Below are 24,061 nucleotides of genomic sequence, written 5' to 3' on the forward strand. Positions count from 1 at the left end.
GGAATTAGGAAATGTATGTTACAATGAGCGATGATGATGATGATAATTTATTGCTTATACCCCACCCAACTGGCCAGGCCTCCCCAGCCACTCTGGGCAGCTTCCAACAGGATATAAAAAACACAATAAAACACCAAACATTAAAAACTTCCCTAAACAGGGCTGCCTTCAGCAACAAGTAAGGGAGCAAAAAAAACAACAACATAATTATAGTGGGGTACGAAGTCAACTTTTAAAATTGCATTAAATTTGAATTCATTTGATGTCAATTTGTTAAAAGTTTTGAAAAGCAATAAAAACTAATTGGCGGAAAGGAGAGAACTGAAACGAATTTCTCCCCTATCCCTTCCTGCGAGTAAATATGGCAGCCTTAGGGCCACTTTTAAGTATTACCCTAGTTTGCCCCTGAGGGTACATTACGTGTGTACTGATTGTGAACTCTAGAGGAAGCTGCAGAAAATCTCAGCTCACAGACAAGTGCATCTTGAATTGCACACATGCGTTTGCAACCTGATTCTGGCCGCATGCCCACCTTACATTTCCAGGTGCACATTGAAAACATGCTTAAGTGGACACCTGAAAATGTAATGTGTGAAGTTTTGCCCAAGGTCACTCTACACTCAAGCGCTCTACTCTGCCATTTCTAGCAAAACGAAAGGTGCTGGGATATGCCTGACCTTTCAGCGTGAAGCCTCTGAGAGCAGGGCAGGAGAGTGCTTGGGGATTCAGCTGATTAAGGTGAAATATTTTCTGTGATGGGAGAGAAAGAATCAAAGGTTGGCTTGCCTTCAAATGGCATTTCATTGTAAAGGTCCGTTTGGTTTTGACAGCGAATGGGAGAAAAAGCCCCAGGCAAAGGGCCTGGGATAATGTATTTTCCGAGCCTGCTGGATTCCCTTCTGCTGGAAGGTATGGAGAGAGAAACAGAAGACACCATGTGCAGAAAAGGGGCCATTGTCTACAGGTTTAATCAGAAGAAAGTCCCATGGATTCATACTGCTAAGCAAGTGTGCAAACTGCAGGCTTTGTTTTGCTGAAGATAGCTGTGCATGCATGCAGACACATCTTCTAACTCCATCCTATGCATGTCTGCACAGATGTACATCCCATTGCATTCAACAGACTTTACTCCCAGGTAAGTGAGTCCAGGTTTGTAGCCTTAAAGCACAATGAAAGTCCCACTCGGTTCAAAGAGATTTAGTCCCAGGTAGGGATGTGGGGGCAGCGGCATTCAATTTTGTTGTTGTTCGGTCGTTCAGTCGTGTCCGACTCTTCGTGACCCCATGGACCAGAGCACGCCAGGCACGCCTATCTTTCACTGCCTCCCGCAGTTTGGCCAAACTCATGTTAGTAGCTTCGAGAACACTGTCCAACCATCTCATCCTCTGTCGTCCCCTTCTCCTTGTGCCCTCCATCTTTCCCAACATCAGGGTCTTTTCTAGGGAGTCTTCTCTTCTCATGAGGTGGCCAAAGTACTGCAGCCTCAACTTCAGGATCTGTCCTTCTAGTGAGCACTCAGGGTCGATTTCCTTGAGAACGGATAGGTTTGATCTTTTTGCAGTCCATGGGACTCTCAAGAGTCTCCTCCATTCGATTTAGTTCACATTTAAAGGTGAATCTATCCCATTTCCACTTCCTGAAATGATCCCCAAACTCAAACACAGCCATCCTTCACAATGATCCAATGCATTCTCTGAACTTAGCAATGCAGTTTTCCAACCAAGTAATGTATACAAAACAACAACAACTAGGTAAATTGTTCCCAAAAATGCATACAGTGGAACCTTTGGTTCTCGAACTTAATCCATTCCGGAAGTCTGTTCGACTCCCGCAACGTTCGAAAACGAAGGCGAAAACTGATTGCCGCAGGCGTGCCGGAAACAATAGCCGACAGCTGCGTTGGACGTTTGGCTTCCGAAAAACGTTTGAAAACCGGAACACTTACTTCCAGGTTTTCGGCGTTTGGGAGCCGATTTGTTCGTCAACTAAGCCATTTGAGAACCAAGGTTCCACTGTATATGAGTGAAAATTACAAAAATGCATGACATATGGAACAGCTGCACATTCCGGCATTGCAGGGGGTTGCACTAGATTGACCCTCATGGTCTCAACTCTAAAATTCTATGATTCTAGGTAGGCACCTCCTGTTTCTTCACCATTCTTCAAATGACAACGTAATATCGCTATCAACATACGCATGATATTAAATATAGAGGACCAGGAGAAGAGTTGTGTTGGAATGTCAACCACATTTGGTTCATCTAGACCAGCAACATGTTTCCAAGAGTGGCCAGCCATACGCTCTCAGGAGGCCCAGAAGGAGAACTTGAAAACAACAACCCTCCCCTCACTCTAACAAGAACAACTGCCTCTGAACCTGGAAGCTCCATTTAGTTATCAGGGCTAATAGCTGTGCTGATATTAGGCACACCCTCCATGAATTTGTCTTATCCCCTTTCTAAGAACACGTAAGGTTATATGGAGTAACTGAAGTCACAGGTACACGATACATTGAAAGCACATTTAAGGCACATCCAAAGAACGTGGCTAGCCCCAGAGCATTCTGGGAACTCTGGTTTGTTAAGGGTGCTGAGAATTGTAGCTCTGCAAGGGCTAAAGTTACAACTCCCAGGATTGTTTGGGGGGAAGCAACATGCTTTAAATGTACCGCGTTGGCTGTGAGTTGAATAGCAAAAGAACCTGACAAGATGTTGTCAGGCAGATGCAGTAGACAAGACATAGCTGTCAAAGGTTCACGCCAATTTGTGTCAGTTTCCTCCGTTGCTTTGAGTGCCGGCAATAAAATCTGGAAGTCAAAAAGTCCCCAGGATGGAGAGCCAGTGTGGTGTAGTGGTTAAGAGCGGTTGACTCGTAATCTGGGGAACCGGGTTCGTGTCTCCGCTCCTCCACATGCAGCTGCTGGGCTAGTCACACTTCTCTGAAGTCTCTCAGCCCCACTCACCTCACAGAGTGTTTGTTGTGGGGGAGGAAGGGAAAGGAGAATGTTAGCCGCTTTGAGACTCCTTCGGGTAGTGAAAAGCGGGATATCAAATCCAAACTCCTCCTCCTCCTCCTCCTCCTCCTCCTCCTCCTCCTCCTCCTCCTCCTCCTCTTCTTCTTCTTCCTTGAACTCTGATGCTGCCTCTTGCTAGTCAGGATGGGGGTTAGTCAGGATGGTGTGAGAGTCTGTGAGTAGAAAGACTACTGTAGAAAGGTAAAATTTGCATCAATTGCTCCACCCACTCTTGTCCCTGGCCCTGCCCATCGTTGGCATGTGGTCCCTGGAAGGCCACCCAGTTTCTCAGACAGCTCTTAGATACCCCGACCCCATTTCCCAGTGTGGCAGCCTCATTCTCGGCTTGCTAATAGGCCTTTTAGCAGCTTGCTAAGTTTGCAGTGAAGTCGCATTACCTCTGTTACCTCTCCTTCCTCTCCAACTGCCTGGTTGTCTTGGCAACTGCAGTTACTAAGCCATATGGTTGCTAAGGCCGATCTTGCGATGATATTTTGCATGTGGAAGGGGGTCTCCCTAAGAAGTCTAGAATGGCAAGGACTAAGCCAATAGGGTTCGTACATTTCCATTCTCCACAAGCCCACACCCTCCAACATTTCTCAACACGGGAACGGCACTGACTGGCCGGCCAAATCAGGTGAGGGTAGCCGATGAGTCTCAAACCCTTGGTGAGTTAAGGACTTTCCCTACATCCAAAGGCAGGCTCTGGTGAATCGAGTGGACGAGACCAATGGCAGATCCAACAGTCAAGAAGGCAAGTTTCCACACATGCTGTAGACGGAATTGAGGGGCCATTGTGGGTTGTCCACCTGGGAAGGTAGCCCATCTAGGAGAAGGAAAACTCGGATCCTACACCTAGGATCTCTAAGGTGCTACTGGAAGGATTTTTGTTGTTGTTGTCCTGATCCTACACCTCCGCTTCCTTGCGCTCTACTCATATGTGAGAAAGGCGGTGGGAGCAAACCCCGAGGAATAATACTGTATCTATCAGCTTCCTTTCAGGACATCTTTGGGAGAAGAGAGGGCTAAGGAGTAAACCCTACACAAATCCGGAGTGGAGCTCCTAAGATGGTTGTATGGTGCCTTGTTCGCCTTGTTCCGGCAACTCCTGCAGTCAAGCTGGTGCCCAACATGTTGCTCCCTGTAACGGAAAATCCCAGGTGTGGAACTGCCCAGCCACCTGGCCCTTAGGGATAAGCCCACTGGTTTCTGCGGAGTTAAATAAAAGAAGTCCAGCCACTGGAGCAAGGACAAGACAGGGTTTATTGCGCAATAGGTTACAGTCAAACTGCACACCCAGAGCAGTGTTACAAGAACTTTTAAAAACTCCTATCATATCCCAGAATACAGTTCGGAAACATCATTACTACATCATCACTACATCGCGAAAGGGAAGGGTTATACATGATTGACATATAGGAAAAACAAGATTAGCATATGGGGGAAACAGAGCAATATCAGGGAGATAGCCCTGGGCCAATGTGAATGGGTGTTAAGTATTGGCAAGGATACCTTGAGCACTTATCTGGGAGAGAACAATGGGATTCCAGCTGAGGGATATTAGCCCAGTGGCTTCCTGAAGCTCCCAGAGATTACCTGCTGAGGCATCTCCCTGTGTACTGGTCTCTCGCCTACTGGATCATGGCAGAGAGATGGGTCCCCTTAAGGGCATCACTCCATACCCCAAATGAGTTTACTCGGGAAGAGACTTTGCTTAGGTGACCCCCCCCCCCATAATTTCCGTAACATCCCCTTTCCTTTGGGACCATCTCAGTGAGGCCTGGATGGGGTTTGTGTCGTCTGGGTAGCCCAAGACCTCCATACACAGTGGTCAGGCTTGTGGCCCAGGGAGGTCACTTCAGTGCTAACACAGCAGTTTGACATCACTCCAATTCTCTCTCTCTCTCTTTATTATAATATTTATTAAATTTACAATTTATCTTATCACATTCCATCAATTATTCACATTACCAAAAGCATTAATCATACTGAGCTTTGACTTCAATAGGAGTATAGCGTCTAGATCAAGGGAAGTAATAGTACCACTATATTCTGCTCTGGTCAGACCTCACCTGGAATACTGTGTCCAGTTCTGGGCATCACAGTTCAAGAAGGATACTGACAAGCTGGAACGTGTCCAGAAGAGGGCAACCAAAATGGTCAAAGGCCTGGAAACAATGCCTTATGAGGAATGGCTTAGGGAGCTGGGTATGTTTAGCCTGGAGAAGAGAAGGTTAAGGGGTGATATGATAGCCATGTTCAAATATATAAAAGGATGTCATATAGAGGAGGGTGAAAGGTTGTTTTCTGCTGCTCCAGAGAAGCGGACACGGGGCAATGGATTCAAACTACAAGAAAGAAGATTCCACCTAAACATTAGGAAGAACTTCCTGACAGTAAGAGCTGTTCGACAGTGGAATTTGCTGCCAAGGAGTGTGGTGGAGTCTCCTTCTTTGGAGGTCTTTAAGCGGAGGCTTGACAGCCATCTGTCAGGAATGCTTTGATGGTGTTTCCTGCTTGGCAGGGGGTTGGACTGGATGGCTCTTGTGGTCTCTTCCAACTCTATGATTCTGTGATTCCCTCCTTCCCATTCTCTGGCTTTCCTGTAAATTCACTTAAGTCTTAGCATCCCACCTGCAACTTATTTACCTTCTTTCTCTCATAATAATATTAACCATTCTACGGCAATTGTAAATTAGTTCCCTACTTTAACATTACAAAAGTTTTAACTCAATCCTACAAACGTTTTCAAATGTTTACAGTGATCTTTCATATAATGAATAAATTTGCTCCAGTCCTTTTCAAACAGTTCGTCGCGCTGGTTTCGGATCTTCCCCGTCAGCCATATTCCATCATTTTAACTTGCCATTCTTCCACTGTTGGTACTTCCTGCTGTTTCCATTTCTGTGCTAACAATATCCTTGCCGCTGCCATAGCATACATAAATTCAAGTCTTTGTTAGGAATTTCCTCTCCATCCGATTCTCTCTCTCTTGAGACAGATGGGTGCCAGTGCCACAATCAGCCATGGGTGCACACGCATGCACTAAAATGCTGACAATTTTCCATGAGGGTTAATACAAAAATATATATCTCAAACTGATGCGGAAATGTGGAGAACAGAGCTTAAGACTGGAAAAATGAGAATGATCGCTCCCCACATCAAATGGGGAGAGGGCGATGTTTGCAGCCCCTTGAGCTCCTAGGTGACACCTGGTAGTTCAGGCTGGCTGCTCCTTCCCCCAGGAGGGATACCTGTGGGTCTCCGCCTACCCCAGTTAACCCTCCAATCCCGCCTAGGGGAGGCGTTGCCAAGGGATTGGCCAGGTAAGGGGAGGGACCACCCAGCCCACACAATAGAAGGTGTAGCTTACCAGGAAGCAGCAGTCGGGCTCCAGAGCTTCTCCCACCCTCCACTCCCCCAATTAACACCTATTTTGCAGGTTAACCTCTTCTCCACAGGTACGCAGGCGCTGCTATGTCAAGGCCGCTGTTGAAGGGATGGAAAGGAATTTCCCTGCATTGGCAGGTTTCGCCTTTCCCGTAGCAATTTGGCGGTTTCATGCCTTGAGCCGAATCCTTTAGTTATCTTCCTAAATGGGGGGAGGGCACGTGGGGCGGTGACTCCATGCCCCCAGTGTGGCAGCGATACCAGGGTTCCCCGTTAAAGGGGTATTGGGGGGAGGCATTGACCATACGCCGATAGGTTGTCATTGCTCTCCCCCACCAGTGGCAGCGAACGGGGGGGGGGGGCTATCTGCTTGAACATATGTTCTCCAGAGCCAGCCCAATCCCCGCACATTCTGGATAACCCTGCAGTTTCCCAGATCCCCGGCTGGGGGGCTGGGAAGGATAAACACCCAATGCCTGAGCCAAGGTCTCCCTACATCTGAATCTTAATGAAGTTGTGGCCAATTTTAACCCCATAGTATGGGTGTACCCAGGGGGGGGGCAGGGGGGCAGCTGCCCCCCCAGAATAATAAAAAATTTAAATGGTTATTGGCAGCCTAAAAGGAAAAAAAAGCTCAAGACTGGTCTTTCTCCCCCTCCCAAAATCTCAATAACAATTGAGCTCTTCCGCTCTTGCTGAGGCAGTTGGCCTCTCTCTCTCTCTGTGTGTGTGTGTGTGTTGCGCCAGCTGTTTCCCCCTCCCTCATGCCGACAAAGAGCTGGCGTGCCTATCAGAGACCGGATCCTAGCCTGCACCCTGCTTGGTCAAACGGGGGTGCAGGCTGAGACTTGGGCAGTTTCAGGAGGCGAATTCATCGTTGCCAGGATTCACCGTTGCAAGGGAGCTTGGCAAACTGAGTTCCCTTGCATGGTGGGTAGTTCCTTTGCGAGGACTGAGGATCCTGGGAAACTGAGTTTTTCAGCCATTTGGGGCTTTCTGTTTCTTTTTTGGGGGGGTTCTGTTTTTTGAAGCTGTTTTTGTTTTTGAACCTGAATGACCATGGCTTGCCCCCCCCCCTAGTTTTGATCCTGGGTACGCCCCTGCCCTATAGCATGTTGTCTTGAGTCATTATTCCGCTCGTGGGTCGACTGGGGGTTGGGGGACTCCGCCTGTCCATGCAAACCAAAACGGACAGGTCGGACCATCCATAGTCACAGTGGAAGCCACTGTGCATGTGTGTGTGTGTGTGTGTGTGTGTGTGTGTGTGTGTGTGTTTTGGAACCGCTGCATCTGAGCTGCTTGTAGCCTCCAGCCTCTTTTGCTTCCTTGTGCTGCTGCTGTAACTAACATTCCTCTGGCCAGCTCAGCACCTCCTCCTCCTCCTCCTGAGTACTGTAGCAGAACAGACCTAACCGTGTGATTTCAGGGCCTCAGGCAGTTCTCAGGCTAATTCCAGTGCCAACATGAACTCTCTCATTTGCTTTTAAAAATAGACACAAAGAAACATCCCTCTTCCCACCCCGCAACTGTCACTCAGAATATCAGATGTGGGAAGGCTCCTGTGTGGCACACTGATCTCCTCAGAAGTTGCAGTGGGCAGTGCAAAGGCTGTCCCTTCAACGATGATCCCATGGATAAATGCAAATAAAATAAAATGAAATGAAAATGAAAGATCCCTAAAGTGATAGGTTAGTCTACTTCAGGGGTGCAGATCCTCAGGCCTGGGAATTGAATGTGATCGTTCAGGTCTGTCTGGCCCTCAAGTCTCCCCAGGGCATGGACCTGACATACCCTCCAACATTTCTCCGATGGAAATAGGGATGTCTTATTCCAGAATGATAATTTTGCTATTTATACCCCACACATCTTACTGGGTTGCCCCAGCTACTCTGGGCAGCTTCCAACACACACAATAATAATAATACAACATTAAACATTAAAAAAAAATTCTATTGCCTTCAGGTGGCTTTGCGGGGGTGGGTTCGGATAACTCCATACCCTCCAACTTTTCTCCAATGGAAACAGGGACATCCTAAGGAAAAATGGGACATTCTGGGATCAAATCAGAAACAGGGACGGCTTCTCTAAATCAGGGACACCCCTGGAAAATAGGGACACTTGGAGAGTCTGACCTCAATGGCCTTGGCCTGCACCCCATGCGCCTGGCTGGAATGTGCCGTTGATATCTGATAATGACTCTTGGTTGTCTGGAAAGAGAGAGAGAGAGAATGGTGTGTGAAGCCAACAAGACTGCCGTACAAATGTAACACTAGCTCTGTGATCTGTGCACCACTGGCATGTGGGCCTTGGAAAGTTGCCCAGGAGGGAATATGGCACCACCCAAGCCAAGATGCTTTGCTGCCTGAGGTAGATGGCAAATGGCACTCTTCCCTACCCCACCCAAGTCAAGGTTTATGGTGCTGAAGGCCATGACAATACCTCTTGGTTGCCTGGATGGAGGGTGAAGAGGCCCCTCCATGTGTCCCTGTTTTCCAGGGACAGTCCTGAAGTTACAGAAGCTGCCCTGGTTTCTGATTTGATCCTGGAATATCCTGTTTTTTTCTTGCTGTTTAGTCGTTTAGTGGGGTCCGACTCTTCGTGACCCCATGGACCAGAGCATGCCAGGCACGCCTATCTTTCACTGCCTCCCGCAGTTTGGCCAAACTCATGCTAGTCGCTTCGAGAACACTGTCCAACCATCTCATCCTCTGTCATCCCCTTCTCCTTGGGCCCTCCATCTTTCCCAACATCAGGGTCTTTTCCAGGGAGTCTTCTCTTCTCATGAGGTGGCCATGGGACCTTAGGATGATGGAGAAGTGAAGAACAACAGTATTAATAATAATTAATAATAATAATAATAATAATAATAATAATAATAATAATAATAATAATAATATTTATATGCCGCCCATGTGACTGGGTTGCCCCAGCCACTCTGGGCAGCTCCCAACAAAATATAAAAATCACAATAAAACATCAAACATTAAAAGAAGTGCTTGAATGTTGTTGTTGTTTTAAAGGAAAAGAATAGAAAAGTCTAGAGGCAGCCCTCAGACATTGCTTTTGTTTCTCAGAAAAGGGCAAGGGAAGGCTGTTCATTTCCCCCCCCCAATAGAAATTGAGCCTACAGAACTAGTCAGAAGACTTCCTGATTAGCCTCAACATGCCTTGGAAATGTGAGATCATGATCCAAATTACTCCGAGTTACCTTGTTATTCAGGGTATAGAGAGAGCTGATGCTCACCCCTTAAAAATTACTGGTGGCAACACATACTAAGATAGATTGCCCTGTTCTTAGTTCAAAGACATACCGGTATTTTAAAAGACAGGAATCAATTCTTATTTATTTCCATGTGCATTTATGTTTGTGCATTTTCTAGGGTTTTGCTGCTGCTTGTCTGTCCAGCAAAACTTCTCCAGGTGAGTTGCATAAACAGTTCCAATTTTAAAGTGAGCCAGTGGGGCGCAGTGGTTAGAGTGTTAGTACCTGGGAGACCCGAGTTCAGTTTTCACACTCAGCCATGGAGCTCACTGGACGACCTTTGGCCAGTCCATCTTCCTGGCCTACCTTGCAGGGCTCTTATGTGGATAAAATAAAATAGGGGGTGGGGTGGAGAGAGGAACATAAATTAAACAAGTGAAAAAATGTATGGAACTGCATGTAGACTCGCTTTGTGGAGGATTTGAAGGCACGTAATAATAGTCACTGCAGATGGTGACAGCAGTCACGAAATTAGAAGACGCCTGCTTCTTGGGAGAAAAGCAATGACAAACCTAGACAGCATCTTAAAAAGCAAAGACATCACCTTGCCAACAAAGGTCCGTATAGTTAAAGCTATGGTTTTCCCAGTAGTAATGTACGGAAGTGAGAGCTGGACCATCAAGAAGGCTGATCCCCGAAGAATTGATGCTTTTGAATTATGGTGCTGGAGGAGACTCTTGAGAGTCCCATGGACTGCAAGAAGATCAAACCTATCCATTCTCAAGGAAATCGGCCCTGAGTGCTCACTAGAAGGACAGATCCTGAAGTTGAGGCTCCAGTACTTTGGCCACCTCATGAGAAGAGAAGACTCCCTGGAAAAGACCCTGATGTTGGGAAAGATTGAGGGCACAAGGAGAAGGGGACGACAGAGGACGAGATGGTTGGACAGTGTTCTCGAAGCTACTAACATGAGTTTGGCCAAACTGCGGGAGGCAGTGGAAGACAGGAGTGCCTGGCGTGCTCTGGTCCATGGGGTCACGAAGAGTCGGACACGACTGAACGACTGAACAACAACAAATAATAGTCAGATTCAATCGCAAGTAGGATTTGAACTGTAATGAGCAGTAAAACGATTTAGATATTATGCAAGGATGAAGAGGCTTATAATATGCAGCAGGATAAGGGGAAACAAGGAAACCATGGAGGGGTGGAGGGGAAGTTTATATTTGTCAAAAATGTAAACCAAATTTGTAATTAACCTTGAAAATCAAAAGAAAATTGTGAAAAACAAAATAAAATTCTGCATTTGGTTTATGCTGTTTTGGTTGTATTCTAGGCCATGCAGCAAATTCTACCCTGTTAGAAAAAGGCTGTCACAATTGACGAACAGACGCAGAGGCAATTTCAATCAATGCTTTACTCAAAAATGGGACATGTTTAAAAAATATTTACAGAATTACAATCACGGTGTGGCAACTATGGTAGTGTTTGATTTCTGTGTAAACAATATAATATAATGTGGGAAATAAAACAAGACATAAGGTTTAGGTTTTTTTTTTTTTTTTAAAGGACTTTAGGTATATGAAGAACTTTATTGAATTGCCTGTTCAGACCCAGAAACTTCCCCCCTAAATAAATTCACACTTGACTCAAATTTTAGTTTGGTTTTTGGCAGGATTTAGGCCACAACTTTATTGATTACAGAAAGTGAATGGTTGCATAGGCTCTGGTTCGACTAGCTCCCTGCACCCTTGCAGGTAGCGCTGACCCAGGGTTCCAGCATAGGTCAGCCAAGGGTGAACACCTGGATAAGCGGAAAGCCGGGGACATGCTCTATCCGCCACCCAATGTCCCCCCAGACTCAGGCATGGGCACAACGCCCTCTCAGGGGTTGACCAAACCATCGAGTCCCTGGATTCCTTTAACGGAATACCCTTCACATAGGGATGGCGAGAGTGTTCTCCCATCCCTATCATCTGAACCAGAGCCTATCCGCAACCTTACAAGTTGTGATGATTTGCTATGCGGCAGGGGAAACCTCATGAGAAGAGGCCACCTCACGAGAAGAGAAGACTCCCTAGAAAAGACCCTGATGTTGGGAAAGATGGAGGGCACAAGGAGAAGGGGACGACAGAGGATGAGATGGTTGGACAGTGTTCTTGAAGCGACTAACATGAGTTTGGCCAAACTGTGAGAGGCAGTGAAGGATAGGCGTGCCTGGCGTGCTCTGGTCCATGGGGTCACGAAGAGTCGGACACGACTGAACAACTGAACAACAACAACAGGGGAAACCCAAATGGCAACAGGCAATCAGCCAAGTGGGGGAAATTCCTGCCGTGCCCCTGTCCCAACAGCAGACGACACACAACGGCATAGTAAGGTCAAGCACAAAACATGCATGGGTATTTATAGGTCCCTCGATCCTTTTAGCTTGCGTCCCATTGGCCAGATTGAACCCAGCATCGAGGGACCTTCCAATCGGGTGTCGTGGCAGACCAATCAAACCCACCCACAACACAGGGTGTCGGTTTCCAGTTCTCACCACAATACGTGCCTTCTTTTGAGGGAGGACCCGATATATGAAATTTATTTTCGTACAATGGGTGCAGACGGGAAGTCATGTATAAACATACAAATGTAGAATAATAGAACAGATGATCAATATTTTATCAAAATGGAAAGTTACTACTCTTTTTGTTTTGCTATTTGTGACCTCCTCTGGTCTTTTCAATATTCATTGTAGATTCTATGATATGTTACTTTTCGAATTTACCCAATAAAATTAAAACTTTTTTTTTTTAAAAAAGAAAAAGGCTGTCAGGAGATACACACACAGAGGAGGAGTAAGACTCAAATCAAAAACATCAAGGCAAAGCACCCATTAGACATGAAGGAGACACTGTTGAGTTGCGTTGGCTTGAGAAATGAAGTTTCGTGAAGTTTTAGAAGCTGACTGCATCATATCGGAGCTGAGATAAAGGTGCTGCAATCCGTACAGATTGGATCTTCAGATAAAATTGCCCTGCGACTGGAAAGCATCCAAAGAGCTTCAATAAACTTTAATCATTTGTTGTTCTAGCTGTTAAGCCTTACAGCATGGCAACATGCTCCAACTAACATTCCTGTGGATTTCAACAAATGCTGTGTGCCTGTTTTCCTGGCCAATGCAGTTAAATATCGGCGGGGGGCCTGGAGTTTGCCTGACCCTCTTCAGCATCTGTACGTTAGTTATGGGCTGTGTGATTCATGGTTGCAGCAGACAGGCACATAAAGCGAAAAACAGAGTTTGTGTGTGTGTGTGGGGGGGGGGGAGTGCCGAGAAACATATAAATGAGCAGAAGATGCCATGGTTACAGTTCGTGCTTGGTAGACATTGATGGTACATAATGCATCCCATATCATCCCTAGCTAGCAAGACCAGTGGTCAGGGATGATGAGAACTATAATCCACAAACCGCTGGAGATGAGTTTGTGAAACATTGATTATGACTTAAGCATGTTGGTCTCCACCCCCATCGTTCTGCCCGGACACTTAGGTCCAGCGCTGAGGGCCTTCTGGTGGTTCCCTCACTGCGAGAAGCCAAGTTACAGGGAACCAGGCAGAGGGCCTTCTCGGTAGTGGCACCCACCCTGTGGAATGCTCTCCCACCAGATGTCAAAGGAAAAAACAACTACCAGACTTTTAGAAGACATCTGAAGGCAGCCCTATTTGGGGAAGCTTTTAATGTTTGATGGATTGTTGTATTTTAATGTTTTGTTGGAAGCTGCCCAGAGTGGCTGGGGAAGCAAAGCCAGATGGGTGGGGTATAAATAAATTATTATTATTATTATTATTAATTATTATTATTATTAGATGCCGGTTCACAGATCTCTTCCCTTTCTCTATTGTTTTCATGTGTCTGTTTTACCACTGTAAGCCCCTCGGGGCAGGAACATGCCAAACCTGTTCTTTGTAAAGCACCATAACAACAGCAACAACAACAACAACAACAACAACAACAACAATTTATTTATACCCCGCCCATCTGGCTGAGTTTCCCCAGCCACTCTGGGCGGCTTCCAAAACAATGTTAAAATACAATAATCTATTAAACATTAAAAGCTTCTCTAAACGGGGCTGCCTTCGGATGTCTCCTAAAAGTCCAGTAGTTGGTTTTCTCTTTGATATCCGGTGGGAGGGCATTCCACAGGGCGGGTGCCACTACTGAGAAGGCCCTCTGCCTGGTTCCCTGTAACTTGGCTTCTCGCAGTGAGGGAACCGCCAGAAGGCCCTCAGCACTGGACCTCAGTGTCCGGGCTGAACAATGGGGGTGGAGACGCTCCTTCAGGTATACTTGACCGAGGCCGTTTAGGGCTTTAAAGGTCAGCACCAACACTTTGAATTGTGCTCGGAAACGTACTGGGAGCCAATGTAGATCTCTCAGGACCAGTGTTATGTGGTCCCGGCGGCCGCTCCCAGTCACCAGCCTAGCTGCTGCATTCTGGATTAGTTGCAGTTTCCGGGTCACCTTCAAAGGTAGCCCCACATAGAGCGCATTGCAGTAGTCCAAGTGAGAGATAACTAGAGCATGCACCACTCTGGCGAGACAGTCCACGGGCAGGTAGGGTCTCAGCCTGCGTACCAGATGGAGCTGGTAGACAGCTGCCCTGGACACAGAATTTACCTGCGCCTCCATGGACAGCTGTGAGTCCAGAATGACTCCCAGGCTGTGCACCTGCTCCTTTAGGGGCACAGTTACCTCATTCAGGACCAGGGAGTCCTCCACACCTGCCCGCCTCCATGTATCTTGAGGGCGCTATGGAAATAACTGTCTGCTTTGCCGTTACTTTCAGGCAGATGAACATTCAGATCTGCATCTGAATACACTTTCCCACCCACATTCAAACCAGATCCGCATCTCCCGGAATCATGGTTTGCCTGGAGAACCACTTTCATTCTTGCTGCAAAATGAAGGATGGCTTCTCCAACTGTGGGTTGTTCCACACTGAACCGACTGGTGGCAGATAGATAGAAATCTCTTTTTGGGCGTGAGGATGCAGGTGGCTCTCGTCACTGTTTTCTCCACTAAGATGGACATCATGGTAATTTGTCAGAGAATTCTTCAAGGTGGGAAAGGGTCCCTTTGGTTGTAGAAATGTGTGCCTCCGGCTAATCAATCAGTCTACTGGCAAAGGGCAGTCTCCAAATCCTGGACCACTGAAACTTGTGATAGCGGAATCAGTCCTTCCTCGCTCGAGATCACCAGCTTTGAGCAAGAAATCCTCTCCAGGCTCAGTGGCAATGGCTTTCCGTTTGTCATCTCTGGCATTGAGGGAGACAGCAAACTCTTGCTTTGTAGCAATGTCACATGACTCACCTATGCTTTTGCAAAATGAGCCTGAAGATTTTCATGAATATACTTGTGTAAACAATGCTATTCTGAATGAATGAAAGGATGAATGAGCATTTGAAATAAATGTGGCCGCGGCAGGGAATTTCACCGTTGCGGGTGGCTATCTTAAATAAACAGGACTTCAAATAATCAGATCAAGGAAAACATCCCTCAGAAGAAATGTCACATTTCGGGGCAACTGTGCTCATTTGCTTAGAGGCAGATTTGTCCCCCCTAAATATGAAATATAATAAAACGAAGGATGGGAATAAAAACTAGGATTCAATTGGTTTTTTTTAAAAAAAAGTATCTAGGATGTAAATAAATGTTTGTAATGGCTGGCTGAGGGCTGTGTGTTGCCATGGACACACATCTAATATAAATGTGCCATTGTTAATAGATGGGGAAGTGCCAGGATATATACAGCGGCACATGAAAATGAGTGACAGAGTAGAAGATGCAATTAAGAATAATTCCGATGGCTACATAGCTGTTAGTCACATATCATTGTGGCATGAGTACAAGGGTGCTGTTTTGTGGCTCACGTCTTGCAGCTAATATAAGCTGCGCTCGTTTTTGCCGAGGCAACTTTCATTTAAGTATCGGGTGTCAAACTGTGAAAGATTATAGGGTAGCTTATACAGGGGGTTGTGTGTGTCCAGTGAACCAAACAATTTGGGAGCCCTCAAACTGAATTGTCACCACACCAGAGGGTTATTTTTTTTGGGGGGGGGAGGATCTTACGCAAACAACCGTTTCTCAACCTCTGTCCCCATCTGGGGTTAGCGAGCCAGTTTGCAAGGTCGCTGTCAAGGTAAGCGAGACTGAGATTGTGAAATGTTCTGCACGTGAATGTCGGAAGTAAGGTCAGTTTAGCAACTGATGTGCAAAACTACTTTCCATTGTTTGCATTCACCTAATGGACAAGGTGCGCATGGTCTGTCCACGAAGGAGGAATGAATTGTGCCCATTTCCTGGTCAACAGGAAGCTGGGGAATGTGCACATTTCGATTGTGTTTTGTACCTTCTTTTGGCAACGCATACGTTCTCCAGTCGCTACATGTCCATGTCAGTTCGCATTTCTTAGTACCAAAAGTATTGATCTGATGTGTAGAGATTTTGCCTATTCTGATTAGTTCAAGAGGGTTCTAGAAGGCTTCTTCTCTTTGTGAAAGAAGGTTTCCTTTCTATGTGAAAGAAAGAGGCAGAAGGTTTTTGTTTGGGTTATGTCTTCTGGGAAGCTGAGTACAGCTGGTTTAATCTGGTTCTGTTATCTTTCTGTCAAGGTCGTGCTGGGTATAACAGTAAGACCAGGAGGAGCCTGAGTCTCACCCATTTACTTTCTCTTTCCCGTCTCTTTGTTCTAGTGTTCTGATCTGTATGCTATAGTGTTAAATTTAAGTCTTATCAGTGGCGTAGGGAGGGGGGGCGAAGGGGGCGGGGAGCCCTGGGTACCACCCTGGAGAGGGTGACACTCTGGGTGCCCCTCCTGCGTGTCGCCAGTGGACCCCAAGCAAGCCCATCTTGGGCTCTCCTGCTGGCAGCGTGCGCCTGCGCACTGGGAGCGGTGCGCTGCCGGTGGGCAAGCCACGGATGGGGTTGCTCGGGGCTCACTCTGTAGTGGCGCGCTGCCGGCAGGCCCCGAACAAGCCGCAGGCATGCGCAGTGCATCCGGCCCGCGCTGCTGCTCCCGCGGCGACCGGGCAGGCCGCTGGGCAGGTGGCAGCTTGTGGGGCTGCCCCGGCCGGGCTGCTTTATGGACGGGGCAGCCCCATGGGCTGCCGCTCACTCGGTCGCCGTGGGAGCAGCAGCGCCGACTTGGATGCACTGCGCATGCCCAGAACTTCCAGGCATGCGCAGTGCATCCCGCCCTGTGTTGCTGCTCCCGCGGCGACCAGGAGAGCCACCAGGCGAGTGGCGGCTCGTGGGGCTGCACCAGCCATCCGTGGAGCAGCATGGATGGGATCCTGGGTGGCGAGGAGTGGCGGGAGCAGCCGGGGAGTGTCACCCCCTCCCCTGGAGTGTCACCCCCTCCCTCCACCCCCCGCCCCCTACGTCCCTCCCTTGCTACGCCACTGTCTCTGGTTCTCTTCCCATTAACAGTGGCCCCACAGCCCTGTGGCCCCGTGCCCCTGATCACCCTCTCCTCATTCTGTGCTTGCCCTACCCTCTCCTTCTCCTGGTTCTGTCAGCCCCTTACAAGGAGTCAAAGAGAAAGTGCAGGAAATGTACCTGTTGAATATGGTGGTTGGTGATGTTGTCAACCAATAAGCAAATGGGGAATAGGGAACATGCCGTATCTTGGGTGTACTGAGGTTTGAGACCATGATGAAGCCTCCCACAGAACTATCAGACAGCATCTCTCTCTAGTGTCCTTCTAACCCCTTGTTTTCCCTGCCGAGGACCATTATCTGAGAGTTCTACCCTCCCATTGTTATCACGTATCACAGAAAGCTCTTCTCTGGCTGTCGATCATTTCCTCCGCAATAACCGAAGACAGAGGGAAGGAAATATGCAGAACATTATGTGCCCCTGCTCCACACTTGAGTCAAGATACAACTTCTAGAGATCTGGAGAGCTGCCGAAACTGGTAGACCGCTGGTGTACATAGATCCCCAAACAGCAAAAATAGGGACAAATGGAAACTTTTATTTATTTATTTTATTTTTAAAGTATTTTTTATGAAAGATTTTCTTGATCTACACAGGTATGTGCAATGTCTCTCTCGTATTACCCCCACCCCCCATGTAACATTTTAACAAAGCAGGTTCGTTTGTTGAGGAAGAAAAGGGGGAAAGAGGAGGGTGGGATGGGGAGATGGGTGGGGTGGGGTGACGATGTTTCTGTTTTGCTTAGTATATGTAAGGTTTGGTGTCAGCGGTTTGTGCAGGTTCTCTGTTGTTCGCTTGTGCTCCTTTGGTGGTGAGAGAAATGGAAACTTCTAGAAATGGGTGGTAGCCAGCAAAGCTGTACCATTGGGGCAAGGCCTTCTCCTTGAGCCCTGGCGCTTTGCCATCCTCTCCCCACGTGCCCCCACCAAAGCTGCTCCAGAGGATTAGGGGGAACAGATTTGGGGTGCAGTGCACAGGAGGAGAGATAAGGAAAGTTCTGTCGTGCAAGCAGAAGTCTTTTCCTGCATGGGTGACTTCTTGGATACAACCCATAATGGCAACGCCACAATAACAAAACAGTATCCAGAGCGGGTGGCGCTGTGGTATAAACCACTGAGCCTAGGGCTTGCCGATCGATCAGAAGGTCGCCGGTTCGAATCCCCATGACGGGTGAGCTCCCGTTGCTTGGTCCCAGCTCCTGCCAACCTAGCAGTTCGAGAACACGTCAACGTTCAAGTAGATAAATAGGTACCGCTCTGGTAAACGGTGTTTCCGTGTGCTACTCTGGCTTCGCCAGAAGCGGCTTAGTCATGCCGGCCACATGACCTGGAAAAACTGTTTGCGGACAAATGTCGGCTCCCTCGGCCAGTAAAGAGAGATGAGCGCCGCAACCCCAGGGTTGTTCACGACTGGACTTAACTGTCAGGGGTCCTTTACCTTCAACTTTTTATCCATACTAGGGGAAAAAATAATCAAATGGTTGTCATTCGTTGAGGTAGTTTAAATAGGCAGTTATCAGTTGATTTGCTGTTCTTTTCAGGTATGTTGTCTCTGTAGACAGACTAAGTGATTAGTGAGCAAATGGTTGGACTTTGCCCAGGGAATCCTTTATTTACATGTGATATAAATGGGAGCCGTATTTCTGAAAATTCGTCTTGTTTAGTAACACCTCTTAGTAATCTGGTGATGTGTCAATTCCTCTGCAAGAGCAATCTGCCAAAGCCTTGAGAACTAACCAGGAGTCGTATATCCCATGGCTGTCCCCACCCTACCCCCGCTGCCTTTCTGGCAATTTCCATTCTGGCTGCAACCAATGATTGGATAAATTCCTCGCGTAAAATCTTCCCCAAGGAGTCTTTGAAGGTAGAGAGAAGTGCTAATAGGAGGGTTTAATTGAATGGGTTATTGCACTAAAAATAAACTTTTTTTTTTTAATTAAACAACCCACCACTCTGGATAGGGCCCAGGAAATAGGGGAACTTGGAAGACATGAAGTTCTTTTGGTGCTTATAGCAGAGATGGGGAATACTTCTCATGCCAACATTCCCATCTGGGCAATTTTTTTGGAGGGGGTGGGAATCAAGTGACATTTTCAGAGTTTGAGGAGACATTCCAAGCCTGCAGGGAAAAACTCATTGGGGGTTTGAAATAGGACTGGTGAAGGCATGTGGCTAGTGCTTTTTTCCCTTTAAAAATGTTTAGGGGTACTCTCATTTTGACTCAAGAAAACCACCATTTTATAGTTCAAATCAGGGAAAATAGAAGAAGAAGAAGAAGAGTTTGGATTTGATATCCCGCTTTCTCACTACCCGAAGGAGTCTCAAAGTGGCTTACATTCTCCTTTCCCTTCCTCCCCCACAACAAACACTCTGTGAGGTGAGTGGGGCTGAGAGACTTCAAAGAAGTGTGACTAGCCCAAGGTCACCCAGCAGCTGCATGTGGAGGAGTGGAGACACGAACCCGGTTCCCCAGATTACGAGTCTACCACTCTTAACCACTACACCACACTGGCTCCCAGTAAATCACAGTAAATTGACAAAAGTAAAAAGATTCACAAAATGTTTAGGGGGCATGCATCCCCCTGTGTCGTGGCCCCCCCCCCCCCCGAAAAAAGTGCTGGATGTGGCCAATGAGGGTGTGAGGCCTATGGAGAGTTTCAAGGACCATATAGAAAGGCCTGGAGGTCTGTATTTCGCATCTGGGCCCGAGGTTCCTTACCCACAGAATATAGTCCCAATTCAGAGATGAGACTTAAATTGATCTCCTCCTGTCGAAATCCAGTGATGACGAGTTTTTCACAGGCGACTGAAGTGCAATTGGATCCAATTTAAGGTGCTTCTGTATCTTTTGGGCATTTCACAGATAGCAATATGGCCTGTTCTGATCTCTGCTGGCATATATTGTCCTCCTTAATCAGTTAAATGGACAACAAATCCCAATATGCCATGTCAGGGATTTTGTGAAGCCCCCCCTGGGCCTTTACAGCCCAAGCTTGAAAGCCAGTGCTGCAAAATATTTTATTTATATATCCTGCCTTTCAGAAGGATTTCTTCCCAAGGTGGGAAACAAAAAATAAATACGCATAGCATGCACTGGCCATATATAAGTGCGCAATCTAAAGCAATCAATAGCATTCAAATAGCCAGGACATTAAAACAACAATTAGTTCTGTGCAGCCATATAACATTATATACTCAGAGGGGAAACAGCAACACATACTCAGCAGCCCACTTGCAAGCTTTCGAAAAGAGCAGCAGGAACAAATATATATATTCAAAGGTTCACTGAAAGACCTGCAGGGATGGGATCAGCATGACCTTCCTCGAAACAGAGGGCTATATCCACCCGAGTTGTCCCGTTCGCACCAGGACCTCTGTTTGCACAATTGAACTCTTATCCCCTCTACTCTGGAGGGGTGGGGATGGGACAGAAAAGAGCTGCAAGGAACAGAGCGGGAAGAGAGCGAGCTGAGGTTCTTCTGCACAAGCAGAAGTCTTTGCACGAATGGAGCAACTTTGTCGGCTACAACCCAGAGTTCCACAAGTGCAGGCCGCCGCCACCCCTGCCCCTACCAGTCAGGGAAATGTGACTGGAAACAAAAGCTACCAGTATGTAGATGCTCGACTCTTTGAAATCTTGAAATTCATGTCAGCCATTCCTCCTTACATGTACCCTGTCACTTCCTGTAGCAAAGCTGAGGGCCACATCAGCGAGGCTGAGAGGGACGTCTTGTCATCTAGGCAGCCACTGGTGGAGGAAGGGGGTGTGCGGTGGGTGTGGTCAGCCCTGGGTGTCATCCCTGAGGTGGGTGGCATCGTTGCCCCGCCCCCAGGATGCTCGCCCTGCCCCTGGGAGGCTTGCCCAGCCCCTGGGACAGGCAGCTAGCCCCTAGGATGGGCGGCTAGCCCTGCCCTCAATGGCAGGTAGCCCCACCCCCATGGGTGGCTAGCCCCGCCCCTGGGTGCACAGCATGTGCGCCGCTCAGGATTCCGGAGCAGCTAGCTCCGCCTCTTTAGGCAGCCCAGGACCTCCATACACGCTGCCCAAAGCATCCACCCTGGAGAGGTCCCTTTGGGGTTGCGAACGCAGCAAAAACAATGCAGGAGGCAGCCGTTGTGAGTTACCAGTCTCAGAAGCCACAGCAGGTGCTGTGATTCTTCATTGGTTTCACTTCACCCCCAGAAGCGCACTCCATTGTCTCTTGATGCAGATGGATGCCAACAATTCTGGTCACGTCGTACAACAGGAGTTCTAAGCATCTTCTTGTAGCAACGTAGTGGAAATTGAAAACCAATGTGACGCTGTTATAGGCAGCTAGTCTCAACAGGACGCCAACAGTTTGGATGGGAAAATTGTCAGACTGGAAGAAGAAGCCATTTTTGTATGTATGAGGCTGCTCATAGCAAGACCCGTTTCTCCTCCAAAGGCAACTTTCGTTTCCTTTTTCAAATCTGCTCCTTTCCTTGTCAGCTCAACCGGTGAGTTGATTTTCTCACCTCCCCGTTTAGAAGCAATGCATTCACATCAGGTCTGAGGGACGTTGTCCGCAAGGCATGAAATATTTATCATTTGTTGTTCAGAATCCCTTTGAATAATAGCAGCTTCTTCTCTTTCCCTTTTTTTACTGCGATGGAATTAATGAACAGATATCGACGGAAGGAGAAACCTACGAGAATTGCTGCAATGTTCCCAATTATGATATTCTTCCATGAGATCAATATGATCCGCTGCAGAATGATAGAAAAGCGCATGTGGAATAACAGGAGGATTAGCTAGACCATTTGTAGCATGAAATAAAAACAAGACTTTGGTTGCTGATGGGAAATAGCAGACTCCGGGAGCCAGAGCTTTTGAAACCTCAGGCAGGTTTCCCAAAGGAGGTGTGAGCACAGTGGTGGGTTAATGTTGGAGTCAGGGCCAGTGTGGTGTAGTGGTTAAGAGCGGTAGACTCGTAATCTGGAGAACCGGGTTTGCGTCTCCGCTCCTACACATGTAGCTGCTGGGTGACCTTGGGCTAGACACACTTCTCTGAAGTCTCTCAGCCCCACTCACCTCACAGAGTGTTTGTTGTGGGGAAGGAAGGGAAAGGAGAATGTGAGCCGCTTTGAGACTCCTTCGGGTAGTGAAAAGCGGGATATCAAATCCAAACTCCTCCTCTTCTTCTTCTTCTTCTTCTTCTTCTTCTTCTTCTTCTTCTTCTTCTTCTGTGGGTAAGGAACCTCAGGCCCAGATGTGAAATACAGACCTCCAGGCCTTTCTATATGGTCCTTGAAACTCTCCATAGGCCACACACCCTCATTGGCCACATCCAGCACTTTTTTTCGGGGGGGGGGGCGATGACACAGGGGGATGCATACCCCCTAAACATTTTGTGAATCTTTTTACTTTTGTCAATTTGCAGTATTTATTTTCCCTGATTTGAGTGTTTGTTGTGGGGAAGGAAGGGAAAGGAGAATGTTAGCCGCTTTAAGACTCCTTCGGCTAGTGATAAAGCGGGATATCAAATCCAAACTCCTCCTCCTCCTCCTCCTCGGCCCCCTATTTGTTCACTCACTCAACAATGTATGCAGTACTAATATCTGGATGGGGAGCTCATTCTGTGAACACTGCACATAAACACAAATCCACCACTGTGTGAACAGATGCCTAGAGAGGCACAATCTACTGCCTGACCCACACCTCTCTGCTCTCTGTGTTTCTGTGGCATTCAGATGGGTCTGAAGGCAGAGTTTGAACCTGTCTCTGACAACGTTGCTCCTCTCCTCTTATTGGTGGCAGGGAGAGGACAGTCTCCACCCCCCCCATAATCTTTTAATTAGTTTTCAAACAATTTAACAAATTCAATTCAATATTCCCTTAAGATTTTGACTTCTCATCCTTACTTCCATGATGTTTCTGTTCAGATCATTCATCTGATACCATGTAGGTAATATTTCTCTAAAACATAGACCCCCCACATTACATTCCTTCATCGTTCTCGTTCCTTTCCTTATATTTCATGTCCTGCCTGCGATTTCATTTGGCTATAATATTTTCTCAGATAATCCGAAAACGGTCTCCATCCTTCTGTAAGCGGAGAGGACACTTTTATCTGTTTACAACCCTTTGGGCTTATGCTTGCCCCTTGCTCACCATCACTCTGGGCTTATGTGTCTGCACTTTCTAAATGCCACTAGCTGATCTGTCTACTTATGTGTGTTCTTGGCTAAGTGTGCGAAGCATGGAGTACTTCCACGCACGCAGCAAAAAGTTGAAGTTTAGCCCAGTGGCACTTCGTGTCTGCAAAAGTACCGGTTAAGGTGATGGTGAGTGGTCCACTTGGGGCACAGTCAAAATGCCACAGGCGTAGATGTGCCACTACAAATAATGTAGGAGAGGAATGTAAAAATGCTTGCACTTTTAGGATCTAGCCAAGTATGGCTTGATCCTAAGCATGCAAGCATTTTTACTATGCACACAGCACATTGTTCGTTCGCCCATAAACAAATGATGTAGGTTCTGTGATCGTACTTTTTAAATCAGTGGCAAATTAGCAGCAAACTGAATACGAAGCACTGGTTGTTTTGTTACAAAGGGCTTATAAATCTAGGAAGCTACCTTCTATAGAACTACAGTCATACCTCATGTTACGTTTGCTTGACGTTGCGGCTTTTCAGGTTACGAATGCGGCAAACCCAGAAGTAAACACTGCTGGGTTCACTGCGTGCGCATGCACAGAAGTGAACTGCATGCTTCACGCATGCGCAGAAGTGCTCTATCGCGCTTCATGCACATGCAGTAGCAGTGCTCTACTTATGGACTTTTCGGGGTGTGAACGACGGCACCCCGAAACGGATCGTGTTCATAAGTAGAGGTACCACTGTATTGACTGTGGCTCATCTAGCATAGTATTGGTCTATACCAGGGTTCCCCAAACTTGAGTCTCCAGCTGTTTTGGACTACAGTTCCCATCATCCCTGGCCACTGGTCCTGC

The sequence above is a fragment of the Lacerta agilis genome, chromosome 3 (assembly GCF_009819535.1).
Source record: "Lacerta agilis isolate rLacAgi1 chromosome 3, rLacAgi1.pri, whole genome shotgun sequence".
Taxonomy (NCBI): Eukaryota; Metazoa; Chordata; class Lepidosauria; order Squamata; family Lacertidae; genus Lacerta; species Lacerta agilis.